Source organism: Macrobrachium nipponense, chromosome 12, assembly GCF_015104395.2.
Source record: "Macrobrachium nipponense isolate FS-2020 chromosome 12, ASM1510439v2, whole genome shotgun sequence".
Taxonomy (NCBI): domain Eukaryota; kingdom Metazoa; phylum Arthropoda; class Malacostraca; order Decapoda; family Palaemonidae; genus Macrobrachium; species Macrobrachium nipponense.
In genome coordinates this window covers 90,421,828-90,436,496 of record NC_087205.1, presented here as the reverse complement: position 1 = coordinate 90,436,496, position 14,669 = coordinate 90,421,828, and the positions used below count along the sequence as shown (strand labels likewise).

The 14,669-nt window shown below is 35.4% G+C and overlaps 1 long non-coding RNA gene across 1 annotated transcript in view; it reads left to right on the top strand.

Moving 5' to 3' along the window:
* Nucleotides 1-13,149: 13,149 nt before the first annotated feature.
* LOC135224644 (uncharacterized) overlaps nucleotides 13,150-14,669 on the top strand; it is a 1,680-nt gene continuing 160 nt past the window's right edge. Inside the window, exon 1 of the long non-coding RNA XR_010316794.1 lies at nucleotides 13,150-13,212. This is a non-coding gene — a long non-coding RNA (uncharacterized LOC135224644). The remainder of the gene's footprint in view (nucleotides 13,213-14,669) is intronic.

The window sequence follows — 14,669 nt, the reverse complement described above, 5'->3', positions numbered from 1 at the left end:
GAACTTCCTTCCTGCCATTAGCAGTTCACATGCGAGAGTGTTTTTTGTTGTACTACCGACGTAAATTATTTATTGCAGCTATCATGAGGCACCAAGGATAGCATAGACTCCAAATGCTTGACGAAAATATGAAGTATAAAAGCTTTGACAAACTCTCTCTCCTTCACGACGGAGGAATCCAGTTTTAATGAGAATTTGGTTGGTGGGAAAATTTACCCTCAGTTAGTAATCTGGAAATCATCCCAATATCATTTTTTGGCCTCTCGTCAGAGCGATGGCTTGTTTCCTTCCGGTGCATCTGAATTTGGCGAATTTATTCAACAATCTCCATTAAAGCAATCCATTCCACTTATGAATTTTTACCAAAGACTAGAACAAAATTAAGAATAAATTACTTCCATTGTGGTTCGTTTACCTGTAAAATATTATCCAATTTTCTCTTGAAGACTTGGTTTTCCTATTTTGGTAACTATAAGTCGCGCATCATACCATAATCACAATCAGTATAAAAAAAAAATCACAATTGCGCTAAACCCCTGTTCAATTTGCACGGTTACTAATAACGCGCGTGCACGCTTATAAAAAATCTACATATGCAAATTTGCGAGGATATGTGCGCGTACGAATAAACTTCCACATATGCACCGCATTCATTCCCATCCTTACTTGTTGCTACGTGAATTCAACAAGTCCGGTGCAGTAAATGATAAATATTTCTTTATCTAAAAAAGTGAAAACTTCTAGTCCTTCTCTTTAACAGTGACGTCATTTTGGCAGTCTTATCTGTCTTGAGAAGATAACTATTTTTATCACTCTATAAGGGAAAATAAATTATAAAAAAAAAAATTAGTATAGATACATTTAACAGGGGCTTCTGCACTCAGTGTGACACAGTGACGATCAGAATAGCAGTAACCATGGAACATCCAGCATTGATTGCATGCGTGAGTTTCGCCTTTGCAACGTATTTATGGAGAATTCCTTTGCCACGGATATTCCCTTCACTTGTGACTTTTTTTTTCACTAGATAATGTCTTAAATCTATAACAAAATTTTGCTCGTATAATGTTGATGATTTTATTTCTTTACTTGTTTTACCACACTGCAGACAGTTTAAAAAATATCTAACGCGTGATTTTGAAGAAATATATGATCAAACTATTGAGTTCGTAAATCGTAAGTATTAGTATTAGGTTTATATGCCTCTTCTCAGTATAGTAGTGTTTCCTGCTCCCTAAAAGGAGAATTTAATTATCTTATAAAAGTGAGTTCATGGCTTGTCTCCTTTGATTGCACAATAATATTCGATTTTCTCCAAGACAAAACAATCACCTATAACTGTTTTTAACTTTGTTTATCATGGAATGTAAAATCAGTCACAAATCATTCTTAACTTACAAATCAAATGAGATGTCTTTCCCTCGTGAATCTATGTTGTACCTTTTTTTTATTCTGTATCTTTTACACTTTGATGAAAAGAGATGATTTAAAGAATGGCTGAATTAAAAAGGTCATTTTGTAGTTTGATAGTGTTTGTGTGATCTCTCTATAGGTATGTGTGTCTTTACTTGCATTCGGCTCTTTTCCCCAACAAGGAATGGCAGCGCCTCAGTGGTTTGATCGGTATGGTCTTGGCCTGCCACCTCGGTGGCCGCGAGTTCGATTCTCGGGCATTCCACTGAGGGGTTAGAGATGTGTATTTCTGGTGACAGAAGTTCACTCTCGGCGTTGTTTGGAAGTCACGTAAAGCCGTTGGTCCCGTTGCTGAATAACCACTGGTTCCATGCAACGTAAAAACACCATACAAACAAGGAATTACACTCATAAACAAAAGTCAACAGAGGTATCTGTCACATTCATACTTTTTCTGCTGGGTTGTGGATCAACCCCAACCCCCAACTCCCCCCACCCCCTGTGTCGAAACCTCCCAAACGACTGCAAGATTGTTTTTCTTTATAGATTAAAGAATATTTATCGTTTACTGAAACGGACCTGTTGAAAAAAAAACTCACACTTAGGGCATGTGGATAGGAATGAGCTGCAAATAATTGGAATCGCAAATATGCGCATCAAAATTCATAAGCATGCATCCACCTTGTGAGTTTTTGGCAGAGAGTCCTAGTAAAATTAAATTTTCTAATAATGAATTTTTAGCAAATGTGCCAAATTCAACGCAACAAAAGGCTCAATAGTAGCACGTCGAATCTCCCTACACAGACACACACCACGACATTCACACCTTTCTTGCACTCATTCTTGCCCTTCCTAGAAATTAGTCTCTTCACTATCTATAGTCTGTCGTCCTCCCGACCCCCATTCTCTCTACGCGACCAACACTCTTAATTGCCTTGCACTAACAAGGATCAGACTCACGTACACACACCCAACAGCAATCACCCTTTCTCCAAAGCCTGCATCATACCCTGCCCTTTCATCTTTGTCTCACTCATTGCAAAAGTATTTTGCTACCATACAATTGTTCTCTTCTGTGCTGTATCCACCCACATTCAAATCTCCAAGAATATAAGATATATATATATATATATATATATATATATATATATATATATATATATATATATATATATATATATTATATATTGCTACTTTCAAAATGCATGTTTCCCCTCTTTAAAATGTCATGTAGAATTTTGCAACATTTTTTCAGATTCCTAGATAGCTTAGAGTTAGGATGTTTTAAAATGTGTGTTCAGATTTCGCATTACATAATGTAAAAGAATATATATATATTAACATAGAATGTAAAAAGAGAGAGATCTTTGTCTGTTCGAAACTACAAATGTTTAACTTTTATGTCAACACTGTAAGATTAGAGGGTCTGCGAGATCCGTTTGCTTTCCTAAATCTGTCAATGCATGTGATAGCGATAGAATCGACTCTTGCGTTGTTATCAAAACATGTCAATCTTAATTATCGCTCAGCCTCCGTTTCGATCAAGTAGAGTACATCTTTTTTTTTAACAGACTGGACTCGTACGCGTATGTCTTTGATCAAAGCCACGTGGAGATTGCACATTTCTTTATGAAGATTGCGTCAGATTTCGAAGCTACTGGAAGCTTTTGTGCCAAGAACGTTTTTGTCTCATCATCTACCCTGTCCAGTTTTAGCAAGGGAAGAAGATTTCATTATATCATAGAACCTCGAGGTGGTTAGATCTCTCTCTCTGTAAATTGGTCACTCGTAACTTTGAATTTCATATTTGATATTTCTTAGAGTTTATTTAGTGTTATTTAGTTTCTTTTGTGGAATCTGAACAAACATTATTTCGTAACGGCGCCTGGTTTTTGTGAAAGTGTGAATCAAGCCTGCAGCAGAGAAAGAAAGAAATTGGTATACCAAAAAGGTAAAGTGTTATATTTTTATTAGTTGCAACTAATAACAGTTAGGTAATAACTAATAACTAATAATTGATAGGAACTGTGGTTAACTAATAACAGATGGTTAAGAAGGTTTGGTAAAAACTGTTGGTTATAATGTTTTGAGTGAAAAATATTTACACTTTTACGCATTGCGTATTTTTTGTGTTTTGTGTTTGTTCCATTGTTTGTGCACTATTTAATTTTCTTTTTGAAGTGTGTCTTTTTATTTTATATTTTCATTTGCATTCACAATTTAATTGACATAGTTATTTTCATTGCTTAATCATTGCACATTTAATTAAATTTAACATTTGTAAATTAATTTGCATTTACTTAGAATTCTTTTCAAGTTTTATTATTGTTTAGCACTTTTGAATTAATTTTCAATTTTCAATTATTGCCTAACACTTTTGAATTTCAATTGAATTAATTTTCTCGAATTTTGTGATAAATTAATTTTGATTTAATTTTACTTAATTTGATTCAAGAATTAATTAAACTTTACTTTGTTTTCAAGTAACAGTAATTTTCCCTGATATTGTGAATTTCACGTATAAATTTTGAATTTGATAATAATTTTTGTATTTAAAATTTATATAAGTGTTTTCATTCTTATACCAGTATATTTGCATTTAATTATGATTATATTTATGTTAGGTAGAAACATAGAGTGGTAATTGATTTGCTTTCCTTCAATTTACTTGAAGTGACTTAGAACCAGAGAAGTACTTAGACTTCTGAGATCAGGGAAATACTTAAGACTTATAAAGTTGTTGATGGAGTGATGCCCTTTGATTAGTTTAATTACTTACAAGATTACCTCACACCTATTTTGATGAACTTAGTCTGATTTTCTGCAATACTGGTAAGTGTTAAGGGATCATTGTTGCCTTTAGAGTATTCAGTCGTTTAATACGTGTTATGAGGGTTCAGGTGTCTGGCGTTTGGTGAGGTAATAAATAATTGATGAATGGTAACCAGATACTTGGCACTTCGTAACATTGTTTAATGGTGCCCAGAGACCCGGGAAAGCAGATTTCATTATCACTCTAGAATATACTGGTGGTGTTAGGGATATATTTTGTTAGGAGAGTGACCATATAGTTTTTGTTTTGCATTTATTGTATTGAATTTTAAGTTGATAACTTAGAGGAAAATGGCTCAGTTCAATGTTCAGGAATTTTTAGCAGCCCCTTCCATCCAAGTTTTATCTGAAACCACTCTGACTAAGGCACAGTGGAGCCCTTTAGCAGTGGCATGTGGTGGTTATGTGTCTACTAGTATGGTAAAGGCACAAATAAGATGTATTGCTATGGAATCATTGATAAACTCTGGTAGAATAACTGATGAAGATGAGTTAGAATTGGCTCAAGAGTTGTTGAATGTAGCACGTGCTGATCTCATAAATAAACAAGCAGAAAAGAAAGAGAAAAGTGATGCAGAGTTAGAGCTTAGACGCATTGAAGCAGAAGAGAATTTGATTAAGCTAAAAATGCTTGCTGAAAGAGAGAGAATGCAAGCTGAAAGAGAAAGAATAGATAGGGAAAAACAAGAAAGAAGAGAAAGAGAAGAAGAAAAGCAGCAGAAGAGGAAAGAGAAAGGATAAAAGAGGAAAGAGAAATTGCAAGACATGAAAGGGAAATGGAACTAATAAAAGCTAGATCCACATTACCTGTAACACCGTCTAACCCTAACCAAGGTAATCAAGACCCTGTATTTGATGTAGTGAGAGTACAGAAGTTAATCCCTAAGTTTACTGAAGAAGCTCCAGATGAGTTTTTTGATCACTTTGAGAAAGTGGCTTCAGGTATGGGATGGCCAGAGGATAAATGGTCAGTTTTGCTACAAAGTGTCTTGATTGGTAAAGGGAGAAGTTCTTATCTAGCCTTAACAGCTGATCAGTGTAAAGACTACAAGGTACTTAAACACAGTGTGCTACAAGTTTACCAGATGACCCCAGAGTACAACAATGAAAGATTCAGAAATTTAAGAAAAGATGAGAAGGGAACATTCTTAGATTATGCTTACAAAGTGAGAAGGTGTTTCAAACGTTGGGTAGAAGCTGCTAAAGTAAAAACTTTTGATGAGTTAGAAGAGTTACTTGTTCTTGAACAAGTATCTTAAAGAATTCTGAACATATAAGAGCCTATTTAAGAGAGAGAGAGGTAAAGAAACTTGACAAAGCTGCTACACTAAGTGAAGATTATAATATAATCAGTAGTAGACGTAATTACGATGCCAAGTACCAGAGTCAACAACACCCAGGTTTTAAGTCTTATCCAAATAACAGGAAGAAATTTAATGGGAAACCTACAAGTGATACTACTAAGAGTACACAAGGTAATACAACTCCGCAAGTTAATGTGAAATCCTCATCCAGTTACAGAAACCTAATGTCTGTTTCAAGTGTGGAAGAGTAGGACACTATAGTCAAGAGTGTTACCGGAATCAACAGCAGTCAAAGCCAGTTGGTCAAGTTGTAAAAGGTGACCAGGTGAAACAAACTACGAAGAGCAGTGTGGGAAAGAATCAGACTCCAGAGAAGAATGAAACTAAACAAGCTGAATGTTTAGCAACCAGTGGAAATGTTACCTCAAGCAGTGAGTGGCTTAGCAGTGTGGAGGCTTTTAAGCCATATATCTATGAGGGTAAGCTGTCAACTCAAGAAGGAAGTATGCAGGTACCAGTCAAGATATTACGTGATACAGGGAGTAACCATAGTGTGGTAGTACGTGGTTCTCACCCTCAGTTGGAGAAGAGTCTCACAGGAGATTCAGTTATTTTGAAGGGTATAGGAGGAGAGGAAGTAACTCCTATATGCCGCTTACACCTGTCATGTGAATTGGTGACAGGGAATGTTGATTTTGCTGTAAAGGACTCACTGGCTGTGGAAGGTATACATGTTCTGTTGGGGAATGAAGTTGGTGGTGTGCCATTTATTCCTTGCCCTGTAGTGACAGACAAACCATTGAGGATTAGTCCTACAGTAGAGTTGGAGAAGAATAACCCCCACCTGTTTCCTAGTTGTGTAACTACCAGAAGTATGAAGAGGATTACGACTGCAAGTGAAGAAACTGAGGATTTACACACCCAAGAAGGATCAAGTGAAGGATCTTTGTGCTTAGAAGAATTGTTCCAGGGAAGTGAAGTTTCCCATAGTGCTGACCAAGAAGAGATTTCCCAAGAAGATGAAGAAGACGACGACGATGAAGAAGAAGAACCTGATGTTCCTGAAGAGATTCCGAGTAGTCAAAGTGTTACTGAAGACAGTAGTGAAACTACAGTAGCTGAGTTAGCAGATATTGAGAATTCAACCCTTGAAGTTGGTCAAGTGACAAGAGAGAAGCTGATGGACTTGCAGAAGAAGGATGCATCGTTAACTGATTTGTTCTTCAGAGTTGTTGATCGAGAAGAGATGCAACAAACTCCTATCTTTTATTATCTGAAGGAAGGATTGCTGATGAGGAAGTATAGACCTACAGATATACCAGGAGATGCTGTATGGGGTGAATATCATCAAATTTTGATTCCATATCCATTGAGAAAGCAATGGTTGCAGTAGCTCATGAATCTGGACATATGGGAATCAGGAAGACTGTGGAGAAGATCATGAAATATTTTTTCTGGCCTGGACTTCACAAAGATGTTAGCAGGTTTTGTCGTGAGTGTCATACCTGCCAGATAGTTGGAAAACCGAATGAAACCATCATGAAAGCCCCTCTACAACCTATAGAAGTTAGAGAACCCTTTAGCAAAGTGATTATAGACATGGTTGGACCATTGCCGAAGACAAAGAAAGGAAATGAGTATTTGTTAACATTAATGTGTCCTGTGACAAGATATCCAGAAGCAATCCCTGTTAGAAACATATCTGCCAAGATAGTTGCTGAAAAACTTGTGGAGTTTTTCTCAAAGTTTGGAATACCAGAAATAGTACAAAGTGACAGAGGAACAAACTTTACTTCAAAGTTATTCCAGGATGTGATGAATTTGTTAAGAGTGAAACAACAGTTATCCACTGCCTATCATCCAGAAACTCAAGGTGCCTTAGAAAGGTTCCACCAGACATTGAAAAGTATGCTGACAAAGTATTATTCTGAGTCAGGAAGAGAATGGGATGTTGGTTTACCATTAATGTTGTTTGAAGTTAGGAATGCTTATCAAGAAAGTATGGGATGTTCACCTAATGAGATGATTTTTGGAAGAGAAGTTAGAGGACCGTTGAAGATTCTTGCAGAAAATTGGGAAGAAAATCAAGAGGAAAGCCAAGGAGAGTATGTGAAGAACTTAAGGAAAAGGTTGAAAGAGATTAGAAAATTCTCTTTTGAAAACTTGAAAATGAGTCAAGAGAAAATGAAAAGGAGATTTGATGCTAAGACTAAGCTAAGAAGTTTTAGTGTTGGTCAACAAGTGTTAGTGTTCTTACCTGTCAAGAGATTTCCCCTCACTAATAAATTTCAAGGTCCTTACAAGATAATTCAGAAGTTAAGTGATAGAACTTATGTGATTGAAACACCAGAAAGAAGAAGACAAAGGAAGATACATGTGAACCTCTTGAAACCTTATTTCTCAGAAACTAAAACTGAAACTGGGTCAGTAACCCAAACAACTTTATCTACAGAAGACGATGATGGCTACGAATTGGGAACTGAAAGCAAGATGAATAATTCTTCAATTTTGGAAAATTTGGAGGATAAACTGAAACATCTGAGTGTTGAACAAGGTGAAGACTTAAGTGAAGTAATTAGAAGTTTTCCAGGAATTTTTTCAGATGTGCCTAGACGTACTGATCTGACCAAGCATGAAATCAAGATTCAAGAAGATGGAAACCTTTCAAGCAAAGAGCCTATCGCTTATCATCGAGATGTTTTGAAGAAAGAAGTTGAGTATTTGCTGCAACATGGATTAGCAGAACCCAGTTCAAGTCACTTCAGTTCTCCATGTGTGTTAGCGAAGAAGCCAGATGGTTCATTTAGGATGTGTACTGATTATAGAAAGCTGAATTCTATCAGTGTGGCTGATAATTATCCTTTGCCTCTTATAGATCAGTTACTTGATAATATTGGGCAAGCCAAGTTTGTTTCCAAGATAGACTTGTTGAAAGGATATTATCAAATTCCCTTAGAAGAGAATGCCAAGTTGCTGTCAGCTTTTATTACTCCATTTGGACTGTATCAGTATACTGTTCTGCCGTTTGGTCTGATGAATGCACCTGCAACATTTCAACGAGTGATGGATCAACTGCTAGGATCAATAGAAGGAGTAGGTGTATACCTAGATGACATTGTGATTTACTCTACAACATGGGAAGAACATCTAAAGATTCTGAGGAAAGTTTTCAAGAAACTACAAGAAGCAGGATTAACAGTCAACCTAGAGAAGAGTGAGTTTGGAAAGGCAACTGTGCAGTATCATCTTGGGTTTGAAATTGGGAAAGGCCTTCTTGCTCCAGTAAATGCTAATGTAGAAGGTATCTGTAAGGCTACCCCACCTACTACCAGGAAACAGTTACAGAGATTTTTGGGGATGGCTGGATTCTATCGTCGTTTTTGCCCAAATTTCTCAGCCGTAGTAGCTCCCTTGACAGACTTGACTAGTCCCAAAGCTAAGTTTGTTTGGACTCCAGAGTGTCAAGAATCCTTTAAGAAGGTAAAAGCCATTTTAACTTCAAGACCAGTACTTCAAGCTCCAGACTTCGACAAGAAATTTGTGATACAAGTTGATGCGTCAGACTGTGGTGTTGGAGCTGTTCTACTTCAAGAAGATGAAAATAATATCTACCATCCTGTGTGCTTCATGTCTACAAAATTGAAAAACATCAGAAAGTATACTCGACAATCGAGAAGGAAACTTTAGCCTTAATCACCGCATTGAAAAAATTTGAAGTGTATGTGAATAGACCTAGGAATGAAGAAATTTTAGTATTGTCTGATCACAATCCACTATCATTTATCCAGAGAATGAAAAACCATAATCAAAGACTGGCCAGGTGGTCTTTGTGCCTGCAACAGTATAACTTAACAGTGCAGCATATTAGTGGCAAAAACAATGTAGTTGCTGATTATTTATCTCGTTGTGAATCGTTGGATTCAACACCGTGATAAAGAATCTTCTGGGGGGAGGTATATTATATATTGCTACTTTCAAAATGCATGTTTCCCCTCTTTAAAATGTCATGTAGAATTTTGCAACATTTTTTCAGATTCCTAGATAGCTTAGAGTTAGGATGTTTTAAAATGTGTGTTCAGATTTCGCATTACATAATGTAAAAGAATATATATATATTAACATAGAATGTAAAAAGAGAGAGATCTTCTTTGTCTGTTCGAAACTACGAATGTTTAACTTTTATGTCAACACTGTAAGATTAGAGGGTCTGCGAGATCTGTTTGCTTTCCTAAATCTGTCAACGCATGTGATAGCGATAGAATCGACTCTTGCGTTGTTATCAAAACATGTCAATCTTAATTATCGCTCAGCCTCCGTTTCGATCGAGTAGAGTACATCTTTTTTATTTAACAGACTGGACTTGTACGCGTATGTCTTTGATCAAAGCCACGTGGAGATTGCACATTTCTTTATGAAGATTGCGTCAGATTTCGAAGCTACTGGAAGCTTTTGTGCCAAGAACGTTTTTGTCTCATCATCTACCCTGTCCAGTTTTAGCAAGGGAAGAAGATTTCATTATATCATAGAACCTCGAGGTGGTTAGATTCTCTCTCTCTCTCTCTCCCTCTCTCTCTCTCTCTCTCTCTCTCTCTCTCACTCGACTTCATTGAGATTATATTAACGTAACGTAAATTGGTCACTCGTAACTTAGAATTTCATATTTGATATTTCTTAGAGTTTATTTAGTGTTATTTAGTTTCTTTTGTGGAATCTGAACAAACATTATTTCGTAACGGCGCCTGGTTTTTGTGAAAGTGTGAATCAAGCCTGCAGCAGAGAAAGAAAGAAATTGGTATACCAAAAAGGTAAAGTGTTATATTTTTATTAGTTGCAACTAATAATGGTTAGGTAATAACCAATAACTAATAATTGATAGGAACTGTGGTTAACTAATAACAGATGGTTAAGAAGGTTTGGTAAAAACTGTTGGTTATAATGTTTTGAGTGAAAAAGATTTACACTTTTACGCATTGCGTATTTTTTGTGTTTTGTGTTTGTTCCATTGTTTGTGCACTATTTAATTTTCTTTTTGAAGTGTGTCTTTTTATTTTATATTTTCATTTGCATTCACAATTTAATTGACTTAGTTATATTCATTGCTTAATCATTGCACATTTAATTAAATTTAACATTTGTGAATTAATTTGCATTTACTTAGAATTCTTTTCAAGATTTATTATTGTTTAGCACTTTTGAATTAATTTTCAATTTTCAATTATTGCCTAACACTTTTGAATTTCAATTGAATTAATTTTCTCGAATTTTGTGATAAATTAATTTTGATTTAATTTTACTTAATTTGATTCAAGAATTAATTAAACTTTACTTTGTTTTCAAGTAATAGGAATTTTCCCTGATATTGTGAATTTCACTTATAAATTTTAAATTTGATAATAAATTTTTGTATTTAAAATCTATATAAGTGTTTTCATTCTTATACCAGTATATTTGCATTTAATTATGATTATATTTATGTTAGGTAGAAACAGAGTGGTAATTGATTTGCTTTCCTTCAATTTACTTGAAGTGACTTAGAACCAGGGAAGTACTTAGACTTCTGAGATCAGGGAAATACTTAAGACTTTTAAAGTTGTTGATGGAGTGATGCCCTTTGATTAATTTAATTACTTACAAGATTGCCTCACACCTGTTTTGATGAACTTAGTCTGATTTTCTGCAATACTGGTAAGTGTTAAGGGATCACTGTTGCCTTTAGAGTATTCAGTCGTTTAATACGTGTTATGAGGGTTCAGGTGTCTGGCGTTTGGTGAGGTAATAAATAATTGATGAATGGTAACCAGATACTTAAACTTTGCTTTGTTTTCAAGTAACAGTAATTTCCCTGAGAGGGTGAATTTCACTTATAAATTTTGAGTTTGATAATAAATTTTTGTATTTAAAAATTTTATAAGTGTTTTCTTTTTCACCAGTATGATTAGTTTATGCTTAGGTGGAAACATAGAGTGGTAATTGAGCTGTTTTCCTTCAATTTACTTGAAGTGAGTAAGAACCAGGGAAGTACTTAGACTTTTGAAATCAGGGAAATACTTAGACTTTTAAAGTTGTTGATGGAGTGATGCCCTTTAATTAATTTCATTACATATAAGATTACCTCACACCTATTTTAATGAACTTGGTCTGATTTTCTGTAATACTGGTAAGTTGTTTAAGGGATCACTGTTACCTTTAGAGTATTCAGTCGTATTTTACTTGTGATGAAGGTTCAGGTGTCTGGCTGTTGTGAGGTACTCATTTAATGATTGGTAAGTGTAGTAACCAGATACTTGGCACCTCGTCACAATATATATATACATATATATATATACATATATATATATATATATAAGGTATATGTATATATATATATATATACATATATATATATATATATATATATATATATATATATATATATATATATATATATATATATATTTACACATATATTGCTTCCTTCGTTTCGTGATTCATGATCACATCATCAGGGAATTCTATGGAAAATCTAATGAATTGACAAAAGGACTGAATGGCTAAAACTGAATTACGTTAAAATATATTGATCATTGAAAATCTATAAAAGCAGTTCAAAATTAGACATACTAATTCACATTTAAATATAAATAGACAAAGCATAAAAATCACGTAAAGGGGTGAGTTTATAGAACTGGATGCCGTTCAGTCGAATCCAGAGCTATCATGTAAAAATAAAAATTTGTCACCAGGTGCACAACGCCTATAAATTACGATGATTTAAGGTTATTGGCCAAGTACAGAGCCAACAAAAAGCTCAGGACTTGAGTCTTTGAATATCAAACTTCGAGAAGTTCAGAGGTCATTGTGGATATTACAATTACACACACACACACCCATATATATTATATATATATATATATATATATATATATATATATATATATATATATATATATATATATATATATATATTCATCAGGCGAAGGTTTTCTCTTAAAACCCAGCAATACAATGAAGGCAAGGGAATCACACCAACAGGTCAAGAAACTCATATTTATTAGGTTGCAACGTTTCGAGGCCAACCAGTAGGCTTCATTTTCAAGCTGCAAAGTAACAATATCTAATCAGTACGATAAAATTAAGTTACAACAATTTATATTGTGTATTTTAATATTGTAACTTAATAATTTTTTGTACTAATTAGATATCACTTTGTAGCTTGAAAATGAGGCCTGCTGGTTGGCTTCGAAACGTTGCAACCTAATAAATACAAGTTTCTTGATCTGTTGGTGTGCCTTCCCTGCCTTCATTGTATATATATATATATATATATATATATATATATATATATATATATATATATATATATATATATATAATATAGATAGACAGATAGATAGATAGGCGAATTATTTTTTCTTACACAGGTACTGTTAGTCACCATCTCTGCGAAAGTGACCTGGTCAGTACCAGCCACATCCACAGAGGAGGGCGAGTGTCCTTCCAGCTATGGCTTCCATCCCGTGTTAATCGTATCCTTGGACGGCTTCCGGGCTGACTACTTGGAGAGGGGACTCCCACGCACACCCCCCATTCAAGCCTTGCAGAACTCAGGGGCCGTATGCACCCATACATGAAGACTTCATACCCAAACCAAAAACTTTTTCCCAATCATTACACAGCTGTCACGGTATGTAGGCCTGTTCTGTACTTCTCTTCTAGACCTGTTCTGTAGTTTCCTCTTCTGTAGGCATATTCTGGAGTTCCGGACTTATGTAGACCTGTTCTGTAGTTCCTCTTCTGTAGGCCTATTCTGGAGTTCCTCTTATGTAGACCTGTTCTGTACTTCCTCTTCTGTAGACCTGTTATGTAGTTCCTCTTCTGTAGGTCTATTCTGGAGTTCCTCTTGTGTAGACCTATTCTGTAGTTCCTCTCCTGTAGTTCTCATCTGTATTACTGTACAGTACAGCACGCATGAAGACGTCGCCATCAGATTATGAACTAACAGAAGGCGATATGTTCAAGAGTATAGACGTCTGTCTTAACCATTCAAAACCCAAGAAATATTATGTTCCGCTTGCTACGAACATTGCATGTAAAGTAACTTCAACAGTATTTCCGTAAATTACAATTGATTACTTTGCAAAGTATAGCATAGACTTTACTATAACCAAATTTCAAGTTCAAAGAAATTTCCTTTGATATCTAAATTCATTATATATAGGAATAATAAAAGACATTCTTGCTTTGTGGCCAAATGATGACGAAAAAATATCTAAGTCCGAATGATCTGGTCCAAACTTGCAGACGAAGTTGTCTTTGCAATGGAATCACAATTACTCTAAGCTAAAAAAAGCTTCAAGTTTGGCTCCGCCCTTCGTCCTATCATTTCTCTTTTTTTTTTTTTTTTTTTTTTTTTTTGTGCGGACCTGGGCTAGAATAAAGGATTAGAGTTGTAAGTCCCACGTGCGTTTGTTCTTAAAAAAAATTCTTTAAAAATTCTGCTTGAGACCCTTGAATATTCACGGCCGAGTACTCAATAACACGGCACAGAAACAGCAGTGAAGACATATGGTACTTCCCACACGTCCCCAGGTGATGATTGACGAGATTTATAAACTTCGAGTGGAGCTATTTTTTTGTTTTTTTCTTTTTACGAAAGTACTTTTTCAAACAGCTTATGTCGTTTGCGTGTGCGCATTGATCCCGTCGCCTCCCAAACTAGTACTCTTACCAACCTCCAAGGACACACACACACACACACATAGATTGAAGCATGTACGAGTACCATAATTGTATTTAAGCTAGTCATGTCATGCTCACAAGCACGCTTGTATGTAATTCTGTGTTCAGGTATTTTTTGACGAATGTTTTACTGATGTTCTCAGTTATTTTTGGAAATAATGAAGAAATAAACAGCATTTATCAGGGATCTTCCCCGTACTCTTCTCCAGTACTTTACTTAAATTATAATTTATACACTCACTCACACGAACACATACAAAGACACAAACACATCCTCCAACTCTCTTCCGTCTCACTCCATTGCCCCACCCACCACCCCTGCTCCCTACCACCCACAGAGTCACCCCCAACATCCCTAGCCATTTTTTCCTGACGCAAGGAACACAAAAGAACTGGAACTGC